Source organism: Pan paniscus, chromosome 11, assembly GCF_029289425.2.
Source record: "Pan paniscus chromosome 11, NHGRI_mPanPan1-v2.0_pri, whole genome shotgun sequence".
NCBI lineage: Eukaryota > Metazoa > Chordata > Mammalia > Primates > Hominidae > Pan > Pan paniscus.
In genome coordinates, this window is record NC_073260.2 from 51,270,310 (window position 1) to 51,286,229 (window position 15,920).

The following is a 15,920-nucleotide window of genomic DNA, read 5'->3' on the forward strand; positions in this document are numbered from 1 at the left end:
ATAGTTTATTCACCTGTTGAAGGATAATTGGGTTGTTTCCAGGTCTTGATGGTTATAACTAAAGCTCCTATGACCATTTATGTAAAGTTTTTGTGTGATCAGACATTTTCATTTCTTTTGGGTAATGACCAAGGACTAGGATTGATGGGTCGTGTGAGAACTCCAGGTTTAACTTTATAAAAACGGCCAAGTGGTTTTTCAGAGTGGCTATATTATTTTGCAGTCTAACCAGCAGTGCATGAGAATTCTAGTTGTTCTGTGTCCTCACTGGCATTTGGTATTGTTAGATTTTTTTTTTAAAGTTAGTCATTTTAACAATATGTTTTTTATTGTGTTAAAAAATGTTTCATTTAAATTAGCTGGGTGTGGTGACAAGCACTCATGATCCTAGCTACTTGGTAGGCTGAGGTGGGAGGATTGCTTGAGCCCAGCAGTTTGAGGCTGCAGTGAGCTATGATCACACCATTGCACTCTAGCCTGGCCAACAGAGTGAGACCCTATCTAAAAAATTTTGTTTATAATTTTATTGAGATAAAATTGACATACAATAAAGTGAGCATATTTAAAGTGTACAGTTTGAAAAGTTTTGGCATGCATATACACCTGTGAAGCCATCATGAACATAAAGAAAAATGAGCATATTTATCATGCTCTAAAGGTCGCCTGTGCCCATTTGGAATCCTTCACTCCACCACGATATCACCTTCCTCAGGCAACGAATGATCTGCTTTCTGTCACTGTAGATTAGTTTGTATTTTCTAGACTTTTATAAATGAAATTATATGATATATACTCTTTTGTGTAATATAGTTGTATCAAAGATGTCCTTGCCTAATATGGTCATACCACATGTTTGGTTAAATTGATACTTCCTATTTACATTTCTTTTTTTTTTTTTTTTTTTTTTTTTGAGATGGAGTCTCGCTCTGTCACCCAGGCTGGAGTGCAGTGGCGCCGTCTCGGCTTACTGCAAGCTCCACCTCCTGGATTCACGCCATTCTCCTGCCTCAGCCTCCTGAGTAGCTGGGACTACAGGCGCCCGCCAGCACGCCTGGCTAATTTTTTGTATTTTTAGTAGAGATGGGGTTTCACCATGTTAGCCAGCATGGTCTCGATCTCCTGACCTCATGATCCACCCGCCTCGGCCTCCCAAAGTGCTGAGATTACAGGCGTGAGCCACTGTGCCTGGCCCCTATTTACATTTCTTTATGTTTGTGTAGCTGTCATTCAATGCAGATACAAATTATGACTGTGATTATTATTATTATTATTATTTTGAGACAGAGTCTTGCTCTGTAGCTCAGGCTAGAGTGCAGTGGTGCAATCTTGGCTCACTGCAACCTCCATCTCCTGGGTTCAAGCAATTCTCCTGCCTCAGCCTCCTGAGTAGCTGGCACTACAGGCATGCACCAGCATACCTGGCTAATTTTTGTATTTTTAGTAGAGACAGGGTTTCACCATGTTGGCTAAGCTGGTCTCGAGCTCCTGACCTCAAATGATCCAGCCACCTCGGCCTCCCAAAGTGTTTGGATTACAGGTGTGAGCCACCACTCCCAGTCATGACTGTGATTATTAACCATTATTTGTTAAATTGTTGGGCCCAGAGCTAGTATTTGTGTTTCTATTATTTACAGAATTTTTTATGAATGTATAGATATATTTTTTTCTCAAATAATCCCATATATTGAGACCTCTAAATACTGTTTTCCCATAGGTGAACATTTTATTATGATACCTATAGTTAACAATTTAACTATAGTTAAACATGTAAACATTTCAATTTTTGGTTTGTTTTACAACTTGAATTCCTTTATTTTCTTGCCGTATCTGTCACTTGAGATTTTCTTCACTGTTCTGTGTTGAAACCCCTGTTTCTGGCCACTTAAGTGTCTTTCTCCTCTTTCTTAGTTTAGTTCTTTGTTTTGGTATGTCCTCTATTAGCTTCTTGAGGAAGAAACGAAATTACTCTTGGCCCTTTATACCTAAAAATGTCTTTATTCTAGCCTTATGTGTAATTGATAATTCGGCTAGATATAGAATTCTGAGTTAACAATAATTTTCCCTCAGAAATTCAAATTTATTTCTCTCTTGTTTTTTAGTGTGCAATATTCTTGTTGAGAATGTGATACCATTTTGATTTTAGGTGATTTGTGTATGACTTGGAAATGTCACAAGGATACCCTTTGGTAGGGGAATGTTTTATTCATTGTGCTAGAGCTTTGGTGGGGGTCTTTCAATCCAATATGTATCCTTAAGTTACAGGACTTTCTCTTGAATTTCTTTTTTATACTTTGTTTTTTGTACAATTCCTGTTACTCGTATATTGGAGCACCAAGATTGATCTTTAATTTTTAAAAAAATTTTTAAAATCTTGTTTTTGGGATATGTCTTGATTTACTTTATCTTCAACTATTTCTACTGATTTTTAAAAATTTCTTCTACTATATATATTTTTTCTGCTGGTTCTTTTAGAAATAGAACATGTTCCTTTTTTCAGGGATATGATATTTTCTGTATTGAAAAATGTTTAATCACAGATTTTTTTTTCCACAAAATCTTCTGCTTCTTGCATTGTCTCTAGTTATCTTTTATGATGTTTGTTTTGGTCTCTGTATTTCATGATGAAGCCTTTTCTCTAGTTCTCCTTGGTTCTGCCTACATATTTAAGTGTAAAATACAAAAAAGGATTACCAGAGGCGTCAGATAAGATGGGGAGTCAGAGTGGAAACAATATTCTTTACAAGTTGCAGTTCAAATATCTTTATTTTTGCAAAACTTACAAAAACATATGACCCATTGTGGATTTATAGCTCTATAATTATTTACAGTTATTTAGTGAGATTTTGGTGGCAGAAGAAATACATATGGTAATCATTTTGTATACCCCTCCTGAATAATAATTTGGCTGGTAATAGAATTTTTTTTTTTTTTTAGAGAGACATGGTCTCTCTCTGTTGCCTGGGCTGGAGTGCAGTGGCACAATCCTCCCACCTCAGCCTCCTGAGTAGCTGGGATGACAGGCTCACACCACAATGCCTAATTCTTTTTTATTTTTTTTGTAAAGATGAGGTCTCACCATGTTGCCCAGCCTGCCTTGAGCTCCTGGACTCAAGCAATCCTCTCACTTCAGGCTCCAAAAGTGCTAGCTAGGATTACAGGTGTGAGCCACCATGCCCAGCCAGAATTCTTGAGTCAGTTATTCTATCTCAGTATTGTGAACTTATTACTGCTATGTGCTCTGACATCTATTGTGTCTGGTGAGAAATCTGTTTATCATTCATAGTTAATTCCTTTATTTATGCGCCACTTTTTTTTTCCTGTGATAGCTTTCCAGATTTTTCTTTAAAGTTCTGCAGTTTTACTATGATGGGGCTAGTTAGGAATTTACTACAATAATTCCATAATTATTATTTATTTAACATTAGGTAGAATTTTTCTTTTCTTTTTTTTTTTTGAGACGGAGTCTCCCTCTGTCGCCCAGGCTGGAGTGCAGTGGCACGATCTTGGCCTCACTGCAAGCTCCACCTCCCAGGTTCACGCCATTCTCCTGCCTCAGCCTCCCAAGTAGCTGGGACTACAGGCGGCCGCCACCACATCTGGCTAATTTTTGGTATTTTTTAGTAGAGACGGGGTTTCATCATGTTAGCCAGGATGGTCTCGATCTCCTGACCTCATGATCCACTTGCCTCGGCCTCCCAAAGTGCTGGGATTACAGCGTGAGCCACCACGCCCAGCCAACATTAGGTAGAATTTTTCAATGAGAAAACTCCTATCTTTCAATTTAGGAAAATCTCAGCTTTCATCTCTTTAATTATTACTTTTTTTTTTTTTTTTTTGAGATGGAGTCTTGTTCTGTCACCCAGGCTAGAGTGCAGTGGCACGATCTGGGCTCACTGCAACCTCTGCCTCCCGGGTTTAAGCAATTCTCCTGCCTCAGCCTCCCGAGTAGCTGTGACTACAGGCACGTGCCACCAGGATGGTCTCAATCTCCTGATCTCATGATACACCTGCCTCGGCCTCCCAAAGTGCTGGGATTACAGGTGTGAGCCACTGCACCCGGCCTAATTATTCCATTTTTAACATTCATTTTTTTCACTCTTTCAAACGTTTCTTTTTTTTTTTTTCTTTTGAGACTCCTGCTCTGTCACCAGGCTGGAGCACAGTGGCGCGATCTCAGCTCACTACAACCTCCGCTTCCCGGGTTCAAGCAATTCTCCTGTCTCAGCCTCCCAAGTCGCTAGGACTACAGGCACGCGCCGCCATGCCCAGCTAAATTTTAGCCCAGCTAAAATACTAAAATTTTGTATTTTTAGTAGAGACGGGGTTTCACCATGTTGACATTTCTTTAAATTTATATCATGTCTCTTCACTTTTTTTTTTCTAATTTCCATCTCTTCATCTCTGCTCTGTACTAGGAGATTTTCTCAGTTTTCTTTTTTAATTTGCTAATTATTTTGCTCCTTGATATGTCCTCTAGTCTATATTCAGAGATTTTAAATTATCAAGAGATCTGATTTTTTTTTTTTTTCTCTGAGATGTAATTTCGCTCTTGTTGCCCAGGCTGGAGTGCAATGGCGTGATCTTGGCTCACTCCAACCTCTGCCTCCCGGGTTCAAGTGATTCTCCAGCCTCAATCTCCCAAGTAGCTGGGATTACAAGCACGTGCCATCATGCCCAGCTAATGTTTGTATTTTTAGTAGAGATGGGGTTTCACCATGTTGGCCAGCCTGGTCTGTCTTGAACTCCTGACCTCAAGTTATCCACCCACCTTGGCCCCGTGAGCCACCACTCCAGGCCAGAGATCTGATTTTTTAAAAATACTCATCTGTTCCCTTGCCATAATGGCATTTTAAAATTTTGAATGTTCTTGTTCCACAAATGTCATTCTCTACTTTATCAATTTGAGGAATCAATATTTTTATCAGGTCACTTTAGAATTCCTACCGTAAGGTTTTGCATGGGGTGTGTGTATGAGTGTGCAATTGTGATCAATGTGAATTACACACCTACAATCGTACGGTCTGTATGCAGCAGACCTGGGTTTACTATTGTCACGATACTAGACATTCTTGTATGTTTTTTGCAGTTCTTACATGTGAGTTTATCCTCTGTGGAAATTTTACCTTGTGGACTCCCTCAGCTGTGGTTGCCTCCCTGAGAAGTAATTTCACATTGACCCATAGGGTACATAGATTCCAACCAGATCACAGGTTAATGACGGGTTCAGGGCTCCTGTGGATGAAGCTGATGCAACCATGTTCATGTGAATGCACCTATTTCCACCCGTGACTGGTGCAGAGGCATTTCAACTCCTAATGAGCCAGCCCTGCACCCAGTTTGGGTCCTGAATACAAGACTCTCCCAGGCTCAATTCTTGTCCCTGTGTGATATTGGGCCCTACCCTTTCTCCTGTTTCAATCTCCAAAGGGGAATTTTTTTAAAGGTGTAGAAAAATAGGGGAAAAATGAACTCATAGATCTCAATCTTGGGTTTGCTAAGAATATTTTCCTAAAAATATGTATATCCTTTTTAAAAAATATTTATATGTTACTAAAGCAAAAAGAAAGTGTTACTTTCCCAGACATGCTAACTTCCCAGCAAATAAAGCTTTGGCAGATTGGCAAGTTTTGCAAATAAACAGGGACCATTCATCATGAAAGATGACAAGCATAGACACTCAAGATACCAGTTTCTAAAACAATGTCTAAACAACGTTTGAGTAAATTACTAACTTTAAAAATATATTTAATTTAAAAATTTCACAATTCGCATGAAGATGGGTTCTTCTTATTAAGAAATGTTAAAATCTTTGTTTTAATTTCTATTGTGAAATTAAATAATTCAAACTTCAAGTTGTTGGAACTTTAAGTTATTCTGAGCCTTGAGACAAATGTGGCTATGCAGCCTGAGTCACGTGCAGCGGCAACTTCCGCCTTTTTTTCCCCCTGTGAATAATTAAGAAGACCAAACAGCACGAGAGAGAAGACCTCCTCAGATCACCATCCCTCCTCATTGAGTAATAATCTTCCTTGGCACGTAGCAATCTGTGACCAATCAAATTGCTTTAATGTATGCACTGGTCTCCTTTGGAAAATGTTGTAATCCTCTGAAAATGTCTTTGTCTCTGTCTGTAAAAGTGAAACCTTAACTTCTCCACCTGGGAATGCTGACCATATTCATTTGGAGCTGACGCTTCATGAGTGGCTATCCTCAAGCTTTGCACTCGAATAAACTCTATCCTTAGTCATATTTTCTGAATCTCATTATTTAAGGTAGACACTATTTATGAGAAAAAGATGAAACAGAAACAACCGCAGCCAAGGTGAACTGGTCAAAACTGGCTAAGGTCGTAAAATAAAATAGAACTTTTACAACATACAGATGTGAATTAATAAAGTTTAGGCATCTCAGCTGAGAATAGAAGATTTGTATCTGAAGTCTCACAAATCTGGGTTTCATCAACTGCTTCAACTCAGTAAACATTGCCAGGGATTGCTCTAGGCACAATGCTGTGCTTGACAATGGGCATGCAAAGGCGACTAACATGTGCCCTTTGCCTCCCAAACAGCTACTTTTTAACTGATCAACCTCAAAAGTGCTAAACCTGGGATCAGCAGACATTCTGCAGTGCAACTGGAACTTTCATGCTAAAAAAATTCAAACCTGCGTCTAAACAAGCCTCTAAATGTAAACATCAGCTTACAGGAAATACAAGAAGCAAAAGAATGTGTTAGTTACACCATAAGAATGCAATTCATCAAGATCCAGACTGTGGAAAATTGAGCAGACCAAACATATGGCCTGAAAGCCAGAAAGAAGAAGGGGAAGTATCACATATTGAAAGAGCTTAAGAGATTTATCAAATGCACGATGTAGACTTTGCATAGAGCCTATTTCAACACACCAACTGCATAAAGTTATTTTTGAGAAAATTTTAAAACAAACTGGGTATTAGATGAAATCAAGAAATATTAATTTGGGAAAGTATGATAATGTGCTGTGATTAGGTTTTAAGTGCTTATTTTTAGACAGACGTGATACATTTAAGACTGAAAACCTGGAATTTGCCTTAAAATGATCCAGAGAAACATTGGTGAGGAGAGGAAGGGGTGGAGAGTAGATAAAACAAGATTGGCAAAATGTTTATACTTGAAACTGGGTAATAAATACGTGAAGATTCATTTTATACTTCCTTTATTTTTGTGTATGTTTGAAAATATTTATAACAAAATGTTTGTAGAAGTAACACACAATTGAGTTTGACTCAGCAAAGGAAGGAAAGAAGAAAGGAAGGAAGGAAGGGAGGAAGAGAGGTAGGGAGGGAGGGAGGAAGGAAGGAAGGAAGGAAGGAAAAAAAAGAAGAGGGGGAGAGAATGTGCCTGTGTGTAGCAGCAGGAAAGCTGCAGTGAGCTTATGAAGATTTGTGGTGAGGGCTGGCTGCCTTCCATGAGTGTCTCAGTCTTGGGAAATATCTTAATTCTGCCCGATGTGAGAAGTAATGGAAGGGTAGCAGTATTATAGACATATAATCTTTTTCTCTTCTGCCCACTTTACTTAATCTTCTCATCGATAATTTGGGACTATCTCTCTGCCTTTGGTTGTTTCAAAGTATTTCACTCCAAAATACAGGTCCCTGGTATAATGAGTATTTTAAATTAAAAACCCTTAGAGATCAATAAGCACTGGTTTTCTCCTATCTATACATACAGGTAGGACAGACTCACCAAGGAGAACAATTATTCTTGCTGTCTTCCCTGTTATCTCCTTATCCATTACAGAAAAGAAGATAATAACTTGCTCCAGGGATCATTTAAATTCCAAAGAGAACTATTTACAAGTTAATTTCTGTTTCCCATACAGTCATTCATTCTAGTAATCATTTATTGCCCCTCAATGGAATTCTTCTCTCCACTCCCATAACCTGTTTTACCAGGATCCAAGCTCCCATTCTTTCTGTAACTGACATCAGTGGGCTGCGGGAAGTCCCCAGTTGCTAGTGGGACCTCCACCCCAGTGAGAATAAATTCAAGGCTGAGTCAGAAAATAGTCCAAGTACGGAAATGTATTGCAAAGTGAAAAGTACACACTCAAGAAAGGGGAGTGCAGGTGTACTCAAGAGACAGTCACATGCAAAGGGGTTTGGAGCGGCTGCCTTTGTGGGTTTCTTTAACTAAGGTATGGAATATTCATGAAGATTCCTCGAAAAAGGTGGAGATGTTCTGGAACTGTAGTGCTACTCATTTTCACACCAAATATGGATGTTCCTGGAACTGTCATGGTGCTGGTGGGTGTGTGATTTGTATGCTAATGAGCGTATAATGAGGTTCTAGGTGAAGCCTAGGTCAAATCCAGTGCCACATTGAGTCCGGTTAGTCTCACCCAGCTTAGTCCGCACCCTGGCTTTTAGGGTCTTATCAGCCCATAGTTTCTGCAGCTATTTCTGCAGTTTCCTTTTGCTAGCCATGTGAAACCACTGCCTGGAATTTTCTATTCTCCTGCAACCACCCTTGTTATTCCTGTCTCCTAACCTCAGAATGGTATATAAGCTTCTGTACCTCACTGGGAAGTTGGGTCTTCATTCAGAAGGCCCCCAATGTATACATGTTAAATGAATTTGTATGGCTTTTCTCCTATTAATCTGCCTTTTGCAAGTTGATTTTTCAGTGAAACTTCAGAGAGGGTCAAAGGGAAAGCCCTGCCTTGGCCCCCACATGTTATTGAGGTATGTTTCACATGGATAAAAGCAATCTTTAAGTGATTCTTGGAATGTATTACTCCCTTACTGGTAACTCCCTTTGCTTCTACAAGAAACAAAGGCAGAAACTTGTAGTAAATTCCAGGGCTCTCCATAGAATTATTAACCCGTTATAAAAGTAATAAAGTTGCTGAGAAATTGCCTGCTTGTTTTTTAGGTGTCCTTTGGCTTATTTTGTTTATATATACATTATCTAACACCCTAAAACTTCAGGGCCAGGATGTGGGCTATCATGGGTTCCAGTGAGGATCGTGAAGGAAACCAAAATATTTCACTCCAAAGTATCCTTCTTTGACGTATTTTGAGATGGCTGTTCAGAGGGCTTGCAAACAGAAGTAGCCCTGAAAAATTGTCTTTCCTGGGAAACTTTGCATCTGTGCAGAATCTGCACAGTGCAGCTAGGCCTCCTCTGAGGCCCTCTCTTATCCAGATCTAAAAAAGATTAACTGAGAATCCAACATCTTTAAAGGTCTGAAGGAAACTCTTACCATGTATTCTCTCCGAGAGCTGCAACCTGTGAGGTTTCATCATCTACATAACAGGACTCCCCTTTGTGAGACAGGCCTCTTCTCTCCCTCCATAATCTCTTACTGCCATAATTTACGTTGGCCATGCTCTGAGCCTCCATTCTTTCTGTAACCACAAGATGGTAGAAAAGTGTCAACCATCTGGCGATTTCTTTCAGTTTTTATTTTTATTTTATTTATTTTTTTTGAGATGGAGTTTTGCTCTTGTTGCCCAGGCTGGAGTGCAACAGCGAGATCTTGGCTCACTGCAACCTCCGCCTCCTGGGTTCAAGCAATTCTCCTGCCTCAGCCTCCTGAGTAGCTGGGATTACAGGCACCCACCACCACACCCAGCTAATTTTTGTGTTTTCAGTAGAGACGGCATTTCACCATGTTGGCTAGTCTGGTCCAGAACTCCTGACCTCAGGTGATCCACCTGCCTTGGCCTCCCAAAGTGCTGGGATTACAAGAGTAAGCCGCCACGCCTGGCCTGAGTTTTTATATTTTGTATGACTCCGAAGCTCATATGCACGTTTCTAAAATTTGTAATCCTTTTTTTTTTTTTGAGACAGAATCTCATTGTGTCACCCAGGCTGGAGTGCAGTGGCAAGATCTCGGCTTCCTGCAACTTCCGCCTCCTGGGTTCAAGCGATTCTCCCACCTCAGCCTCCCGAGTAGCTGGGGTTACAGGTGTGCACCGCCAGGCCCAGCTAATTTTTGTATTTTTAGTAGAGACAGGGTTTCACCATGTTGGCCAGGGTGGTCTTGAACTCCTGACCTCAAGTGATCTGCCGCCTTGGCCTCCCAAAGTATTGGGATTATAGGCGTGAGCCACCACACCCAGCCAGTAAGCCTTTTTTCTTTTCTGTTAACCTATTTGTTTTATAAACTAAAATGATCAAACCTTCTGGGATAACATCTAAACTTCCCTACTATCGTTACCATGAAATCCTTTCCATTCTAGATCAATCTACTCACATAAAGACTGGAGAAACTGATGAAAATGTGAGTTATTCCTGCCTACTCTCAATTTGGGAGGAGAATACTCTGGTTTCCTTTCCCTGGAGATATATGATATTTGGGGGAAATGGAAGATGGGGGCTGAGAATATACAAATATGGATACTAGACAACCTGGAGTGTCTAAACATTTTTTTTTTCTATATAATATACTGCCTTTGGATTCTATAAACTCTAGAAATATCTGAGGAATCACAGGATTATTTTGAGAAACTTTTATTCCCGTAAGTGGCCCAAGTATCACTCTTGTTCTAAATTTTAGTTGGAAAAATACGGTCACTGAAAGCATAGACTAACCTAAGCAGACTCTCTGCTAGTTTATTTTTAACTAAAGCTGTATGCCAGGCACTGTTTTGAGAACTTTACCTTCGGAAGCATGCATGATTATTTTTAGCGCTCTTCTACAGAGGAGAGCACCCAAATGCACACAGGCATCAAGATGCAGCCAGGACTCACACCCAGACAACCTCATCCTCAGAGTTCTGCACCTCCCCACTGCCTTATGCATGGCTGTCTTTTGTTGAGCTTTAAATTTTGTATCTGATGTTTTTTAACACCAGATTTTCTATTGATTTTTCCCAAGTAATAATGAACAAAACACTCATATTGAACTTACTAGTCCCTAGAACTATGCAATGGTAAGAATAAAAAAACCTTTTCTCTGTGCAAAAACTGGAATAATTAACCAGAAACTTTGGTACATATGATATTGGAAATCACCCAACTTCGTACTTCCCCCCTTTGCTTTTTTTTTTTTTTGAGACAGAGTCTCACGCTGTGGCTTAGGCAGTGGTGTGACGTCGGGTCACTGCAACCTCCACCTCCCACGTTCAAGCAATTCTCGTACCTCAGCCTCCCGAGTAGCTGGGATTACAGGCATTTGCCATCAGGCCCAGCTAATTTTTGTATTGTTAGTAGAGACGGTGTTTCACCATGTTGGCCAGGCTGGTCTCGAACTCCTGACCTCAGGAGATCCACCTGCCTTGGCCTCCCAAAGTGCTGGGATTACAGGTGTGAGCCACTGCACCTGCCTCCCCCCAACCCCCATTGCTTTATTCACTGATGAAGCAGGCAAACTTATAAACAGATCCTATGCTCTTTTTTCAACTTCTTTTGGGTTCTTCATTGTAACTGTGATTCTTTTTTATTACATTGATACATACGACATTTTCTAAAATACACCTTTGAAGTCCAGAAATTCAATACTAATAAAGCTATCCTATTGAACAGCACTTTGCAAGTCACTTTGTTGGATACTTGTGGAATTAAGATGCATGAGACATGGACACTACTTTCAAGGGGTCTAGACCACGGGGTTCTGAAAAGTGTTCTCCTTGGACCAGCAGGATCTGCATCAGCTGAGAGAATGCTAGAAATTCTGGGCCCCAGAGACTCTGGGAGTAGGGCTCAGCAAAGTCTTTACAAGCTCCTTGGGTGATTTTGATGCGCACTAAACTTTGAGAGTCACTGATCTAGCAGTGTAAGAAATATAAACAAAAGACTCTAAAACAAAGTTAAAATCAAGTTTAAACAAAATTCAGTGGAATTTCCAAGAGGGAGAGTTGAGTTGAGGTGGAGGGAAATCTTGAAAAGGCTTCCTGGATTTGGTGCTGGGGCTGGCTCCTTACGGAAGGGTGAGATCGGATGGCACACATTGGAAAGGGGCAGGAGGTTCATCTCAGGAGGATAACAGAGAACATGGAGGTGGACACAGTTAAGTATGGCCCGTGAGGGGGCCTTAGAATCCTCCATGTGGGTGGAGCAGAAAGTGTGAAACAGTCAGTAGAGGCTCAGTCATGGAAATCTTTGAATATCATTTTTACTATTTTAATAATGAAAGAAAAAAGAGAACACTTAAAGACAGTATGCCATTTCTATAATGGAGGAAAATAGTGGGAATATAAGTACACAGGTAGAATAATGGGAAATGTTCTTATATTTGTTAGGACTTCAAGGAAACCTGGAAAACACTGATACTTTAAAAAAATATTTATTCTGTATATTAAAAAAATACTAAAGTACTCATTACTTTTTGAAGACACTACTATGGAAATTTCATTCACAATATGGATAACATTTTTGCCTTATAAAGAAGTATGGTAGTGACACTCTATTATTGTAATAAAGCCATAATCCTAATTCCCGGCCTTTGCTAGATAATTTCCTGATTCAACTTTAGAAATGGCTTCACAGAGCATTTTGAGAGAAGTTGTAATATGAGTAAGTATAAGGTAGAAAATAATATTGCTATTAAAATGAAAGCCTGATATTGAAATATAAAAACGAACTTGCACTATAATAACTAGAGAAATATTTTAAATATCCAAAAATAAGTATATTTTTAGGTTTACTATTCAAAGAAAGACTGCAGAAAGTCAAAGGAATTTTATCTGATGCCTCTGCAAATGGAGAAGACAGTGTAAAATGGAAGAGATTTTAAAGGGCTTTAAATTTGGTTGAAATGGAGTAACAATCTCCTGCTTGAAACAACCAAAATAAATACATGAAAGAACAACATTGCATGGACATCAGGCACCAAAGACAGTGATATCTAAGAAGCATGAGAAACGTGCAGTTGAGGAAGGAAGCTGGCAGGATTTGCTTTCCAGTCACAACCCTGCTGACCAAGCCAGGATCTGGTCAAAACGGGACGCAGTGAAGAAACTGGCAAAAACCAGCAGGTGGCTCAAAGGCAGCTTCTAGTTGCTCCCAATGCTCATTAGCATAAGATACTCTCATCAGCACCAAGACAGTTTACAAATGTCATGGCAATGACCAGAAGTTACCACCTCTTTCTGTGGCAATGACCAGGAAGTTGCCCCCTCTTTTCTAGAATGTTCTGAATGACCTGCCCCTTAATTTGCATTAATTCACCCCTTAATTTTGCATGTAATTAAAAGTGGGTAAAAGTAGGTAGAAACACAGGTAACCAACAGCCCATAAGAAATGCTTTGGGGCACTGCCTATGAGTTAGCCCTGCTCCATGAGGACAGTTCTGGTTCAATAAAAGATTGCTGTCTAATACCCCTGGCTCACCCTTGAATTCCTTCCTGGGTAAAGCTAAGAACTTTCCTGGGCTAAGACTCCAATCTGGGGGCTCAGCTGCCCTGCGTCAAAGTGAACCCTAAGATTGCCCACCTTATGGCTCTGAGAAAGCTTTCAGGCCATGGCGCAGGGAGGGGCAACCAGGCAGAACATGGTGGTCTTTCTGAGTTGAGACAGAACTGGGAATTGGGGAAGCCAAGAGAGCAAGAGTTCTGAAGAGAAGAGAGCGGCACAGAGGAAGAACCCTGGAGACCTGCAGAGAGTTCCCATGGGATCTTGAGCAGAGCACTGATCAGTACATATGTGTGAAGAAACGCTTTGAGGATGGGGGAAGAATGATCCAAAAGGTTGAAGAGAACAGTGCTTCAAAGAACACACAAGGCCAAAAATAGCACCTGTTCCGAAAAACCAGAATGGAAAACCTTGTCATTCAGAGAGCATCAGTTAATGTACTAAGAACCGCCTTGCCACTGTAGTGGATAAAAATTAATCCTAGAATAAATTCAGATCTGCTTCTAATGGACAAATCTTAAAAGCAAGCCGAGAAATGATCAAACTGTTTCAAAGTACCTTAACTACATCTCAGAACAGAGCCCAGAAATATTTATAGGAGTACCAAAATAGTCAACAACCAATGAAATAAATCATCAATATCTACCATTCAAAGAAAAATTGCCAGACATTCCTAGAAGCAAGAAAACACAGCCCATAATGAGAAGAAAAATCAGTGAATCAAAACCAGCTCCAAAATGACACAGATGATAGAATAGGCAAGGACTTTTAAAACAGTTATTCTGATCAAATTTCATATGTTTAAGAAGATAGAGAAAAGATTAAAAATGCTACGTAGTGACATAGAAGATCCAAATCAAACTTCTAGAGATGAAAACTTCAAAAACTGAGTTGAAAAACATATTAGATGAGAATTACAGCAGATCAGAAATTTTAGAAGAAAGTATCAGTGACCTAAAAGACAGCATTAGATGCTATCTAAAATGAAATACCAAGATAAAAAAAGATTTTAAAAAAATTAACAGAGCGATCTCTTGGAAAGATGGGGCAGCTTGGGGGCTTCTCCACTGAAACACTTTGTGCTGGATAAGAAGGCAATTACTGAAATCTTTGACCAGTTACTGGAGTTTGTTACTGAGGATCACATATTGTTGAAGTATGTGAATCTCCCTTCTCAGCTCAAGATCTGAAGATCCAATCAGGGTGGAATAATAATAGCAACATATAAGAATCTAGAACTTGACTGAGCTACTGAGGATAATCAAGTAGAAATGTAAGAATATAAAAACAAGCTTTCTATCATTGGTAAGGTGCTATCTCGGAGACAAATGAAGGTGGCATTTTCTGGCAGGACAAGCTCTGTTATCAATGCAATGTTGTGGGATAAAGCTCTCCTTAGTGGGATTGATCATACAACCAATTGCTTCCAAAGTGTTTAAGAGACCAATGGAGATAAAACCTATCTTATGACAAAAGGATAAGATGAAAAAACAGTGTAAACACAGTTCATCAGCTGTCCTATGCCCTTCATATGGACAAAGGCTTGGAAGCTGGCTGTCTTATACACGTGTTTTGGCCAAAGACAAAGTGTGTCCTCTTGAAAGGTGAGCTGGTTTTAGTAGACAGTCCAGGCACAGATGTCACTACAGAGCTGGATACCTGGATTGATGAGTGTTGCTTAGATGCTTATGTCATCATTTTGTTTGTAAACTCTGAATCAACACTAATGAACACAGAAAAACATTTTTTTCACAAGGTAAATGAGCAGCTTTCCAAGCCTAATAATTTAATTCTGAATAATCACTGGGATGTCGCTTCATCAGAGCCAGAATATATGGAAGATGTATGTAGACAGCACATGGAAAGATGCTTGCATTTCTTTGTGGAGGAGGTTAAAGTTGTGGATCCTTTAGAAGCACAGAATCATATATTCTTCATTTCAGCAAAGGAAGTTCTTAGTGCTAGACAGCACAAACCACAGGGGATGCCAGAAGGCAGTGAAGTACTTGGTAAACGATTTCAGGCAAGATTACAGGAGTTTCAGAATTTTAACAAATCTTTAAGGAGTGTATCTCACAATCAGCAGTGAAAACAGGGTTGAAACAGCACACTATCGGAGCTAAGCCAATACTAGATATTGTGAAAAACACAATGGATTCAATAAACGTGGCAGCAACAGAGAAGAGTTTATTCAAAGAAAGAGCGAGAAGAACAAATTGACAGACTGAGCTTTATCCCAAACCAGATGAACCTTTTAACACTAGATGTTAAGAAAAAAATCAGGAAGGCCAGGCGCAGTGGCTCACGTCTGTAATCCCAGCACTTTGGGAGGCTGAGGCAGGTGGATCACGAGGTCAGGAGTTCAAGACCAGCCTGGCCAACATGGTGAAACCCCGTCTCTACTAAAAAGACAGAAATTACTCTGGCGTGGTGGCGGGTGCCTGTAATCCCAGCTACTTGGGAGGCTGAGGCAGGTAATTGCTTGAACCTGGGAAGGGAAGGTTGCAGTGAGCCAAGATCGCACCACTGCACTCCAGCCTGGGCAACAGAGTGAGACTCCATCTCAAGAAAAATAAAAAATAA

At 40.0% G+C, this 15,920-nt stretch overlaps 1 pseudogene; it reads left to right on the forward strand.

Moving 5' to 3' along the window:
- The first annotated feature begins 11,978 nt into the window (after positions 1-11,978).
- On the forward strand, positions 11,979-15,754 carry LOC100973679 (mitofusin-1-like; annotated as a pseudogene).
- The last annotated feature ends 166 nt before the right edge of the window (positions 15,755-15,920 follow it).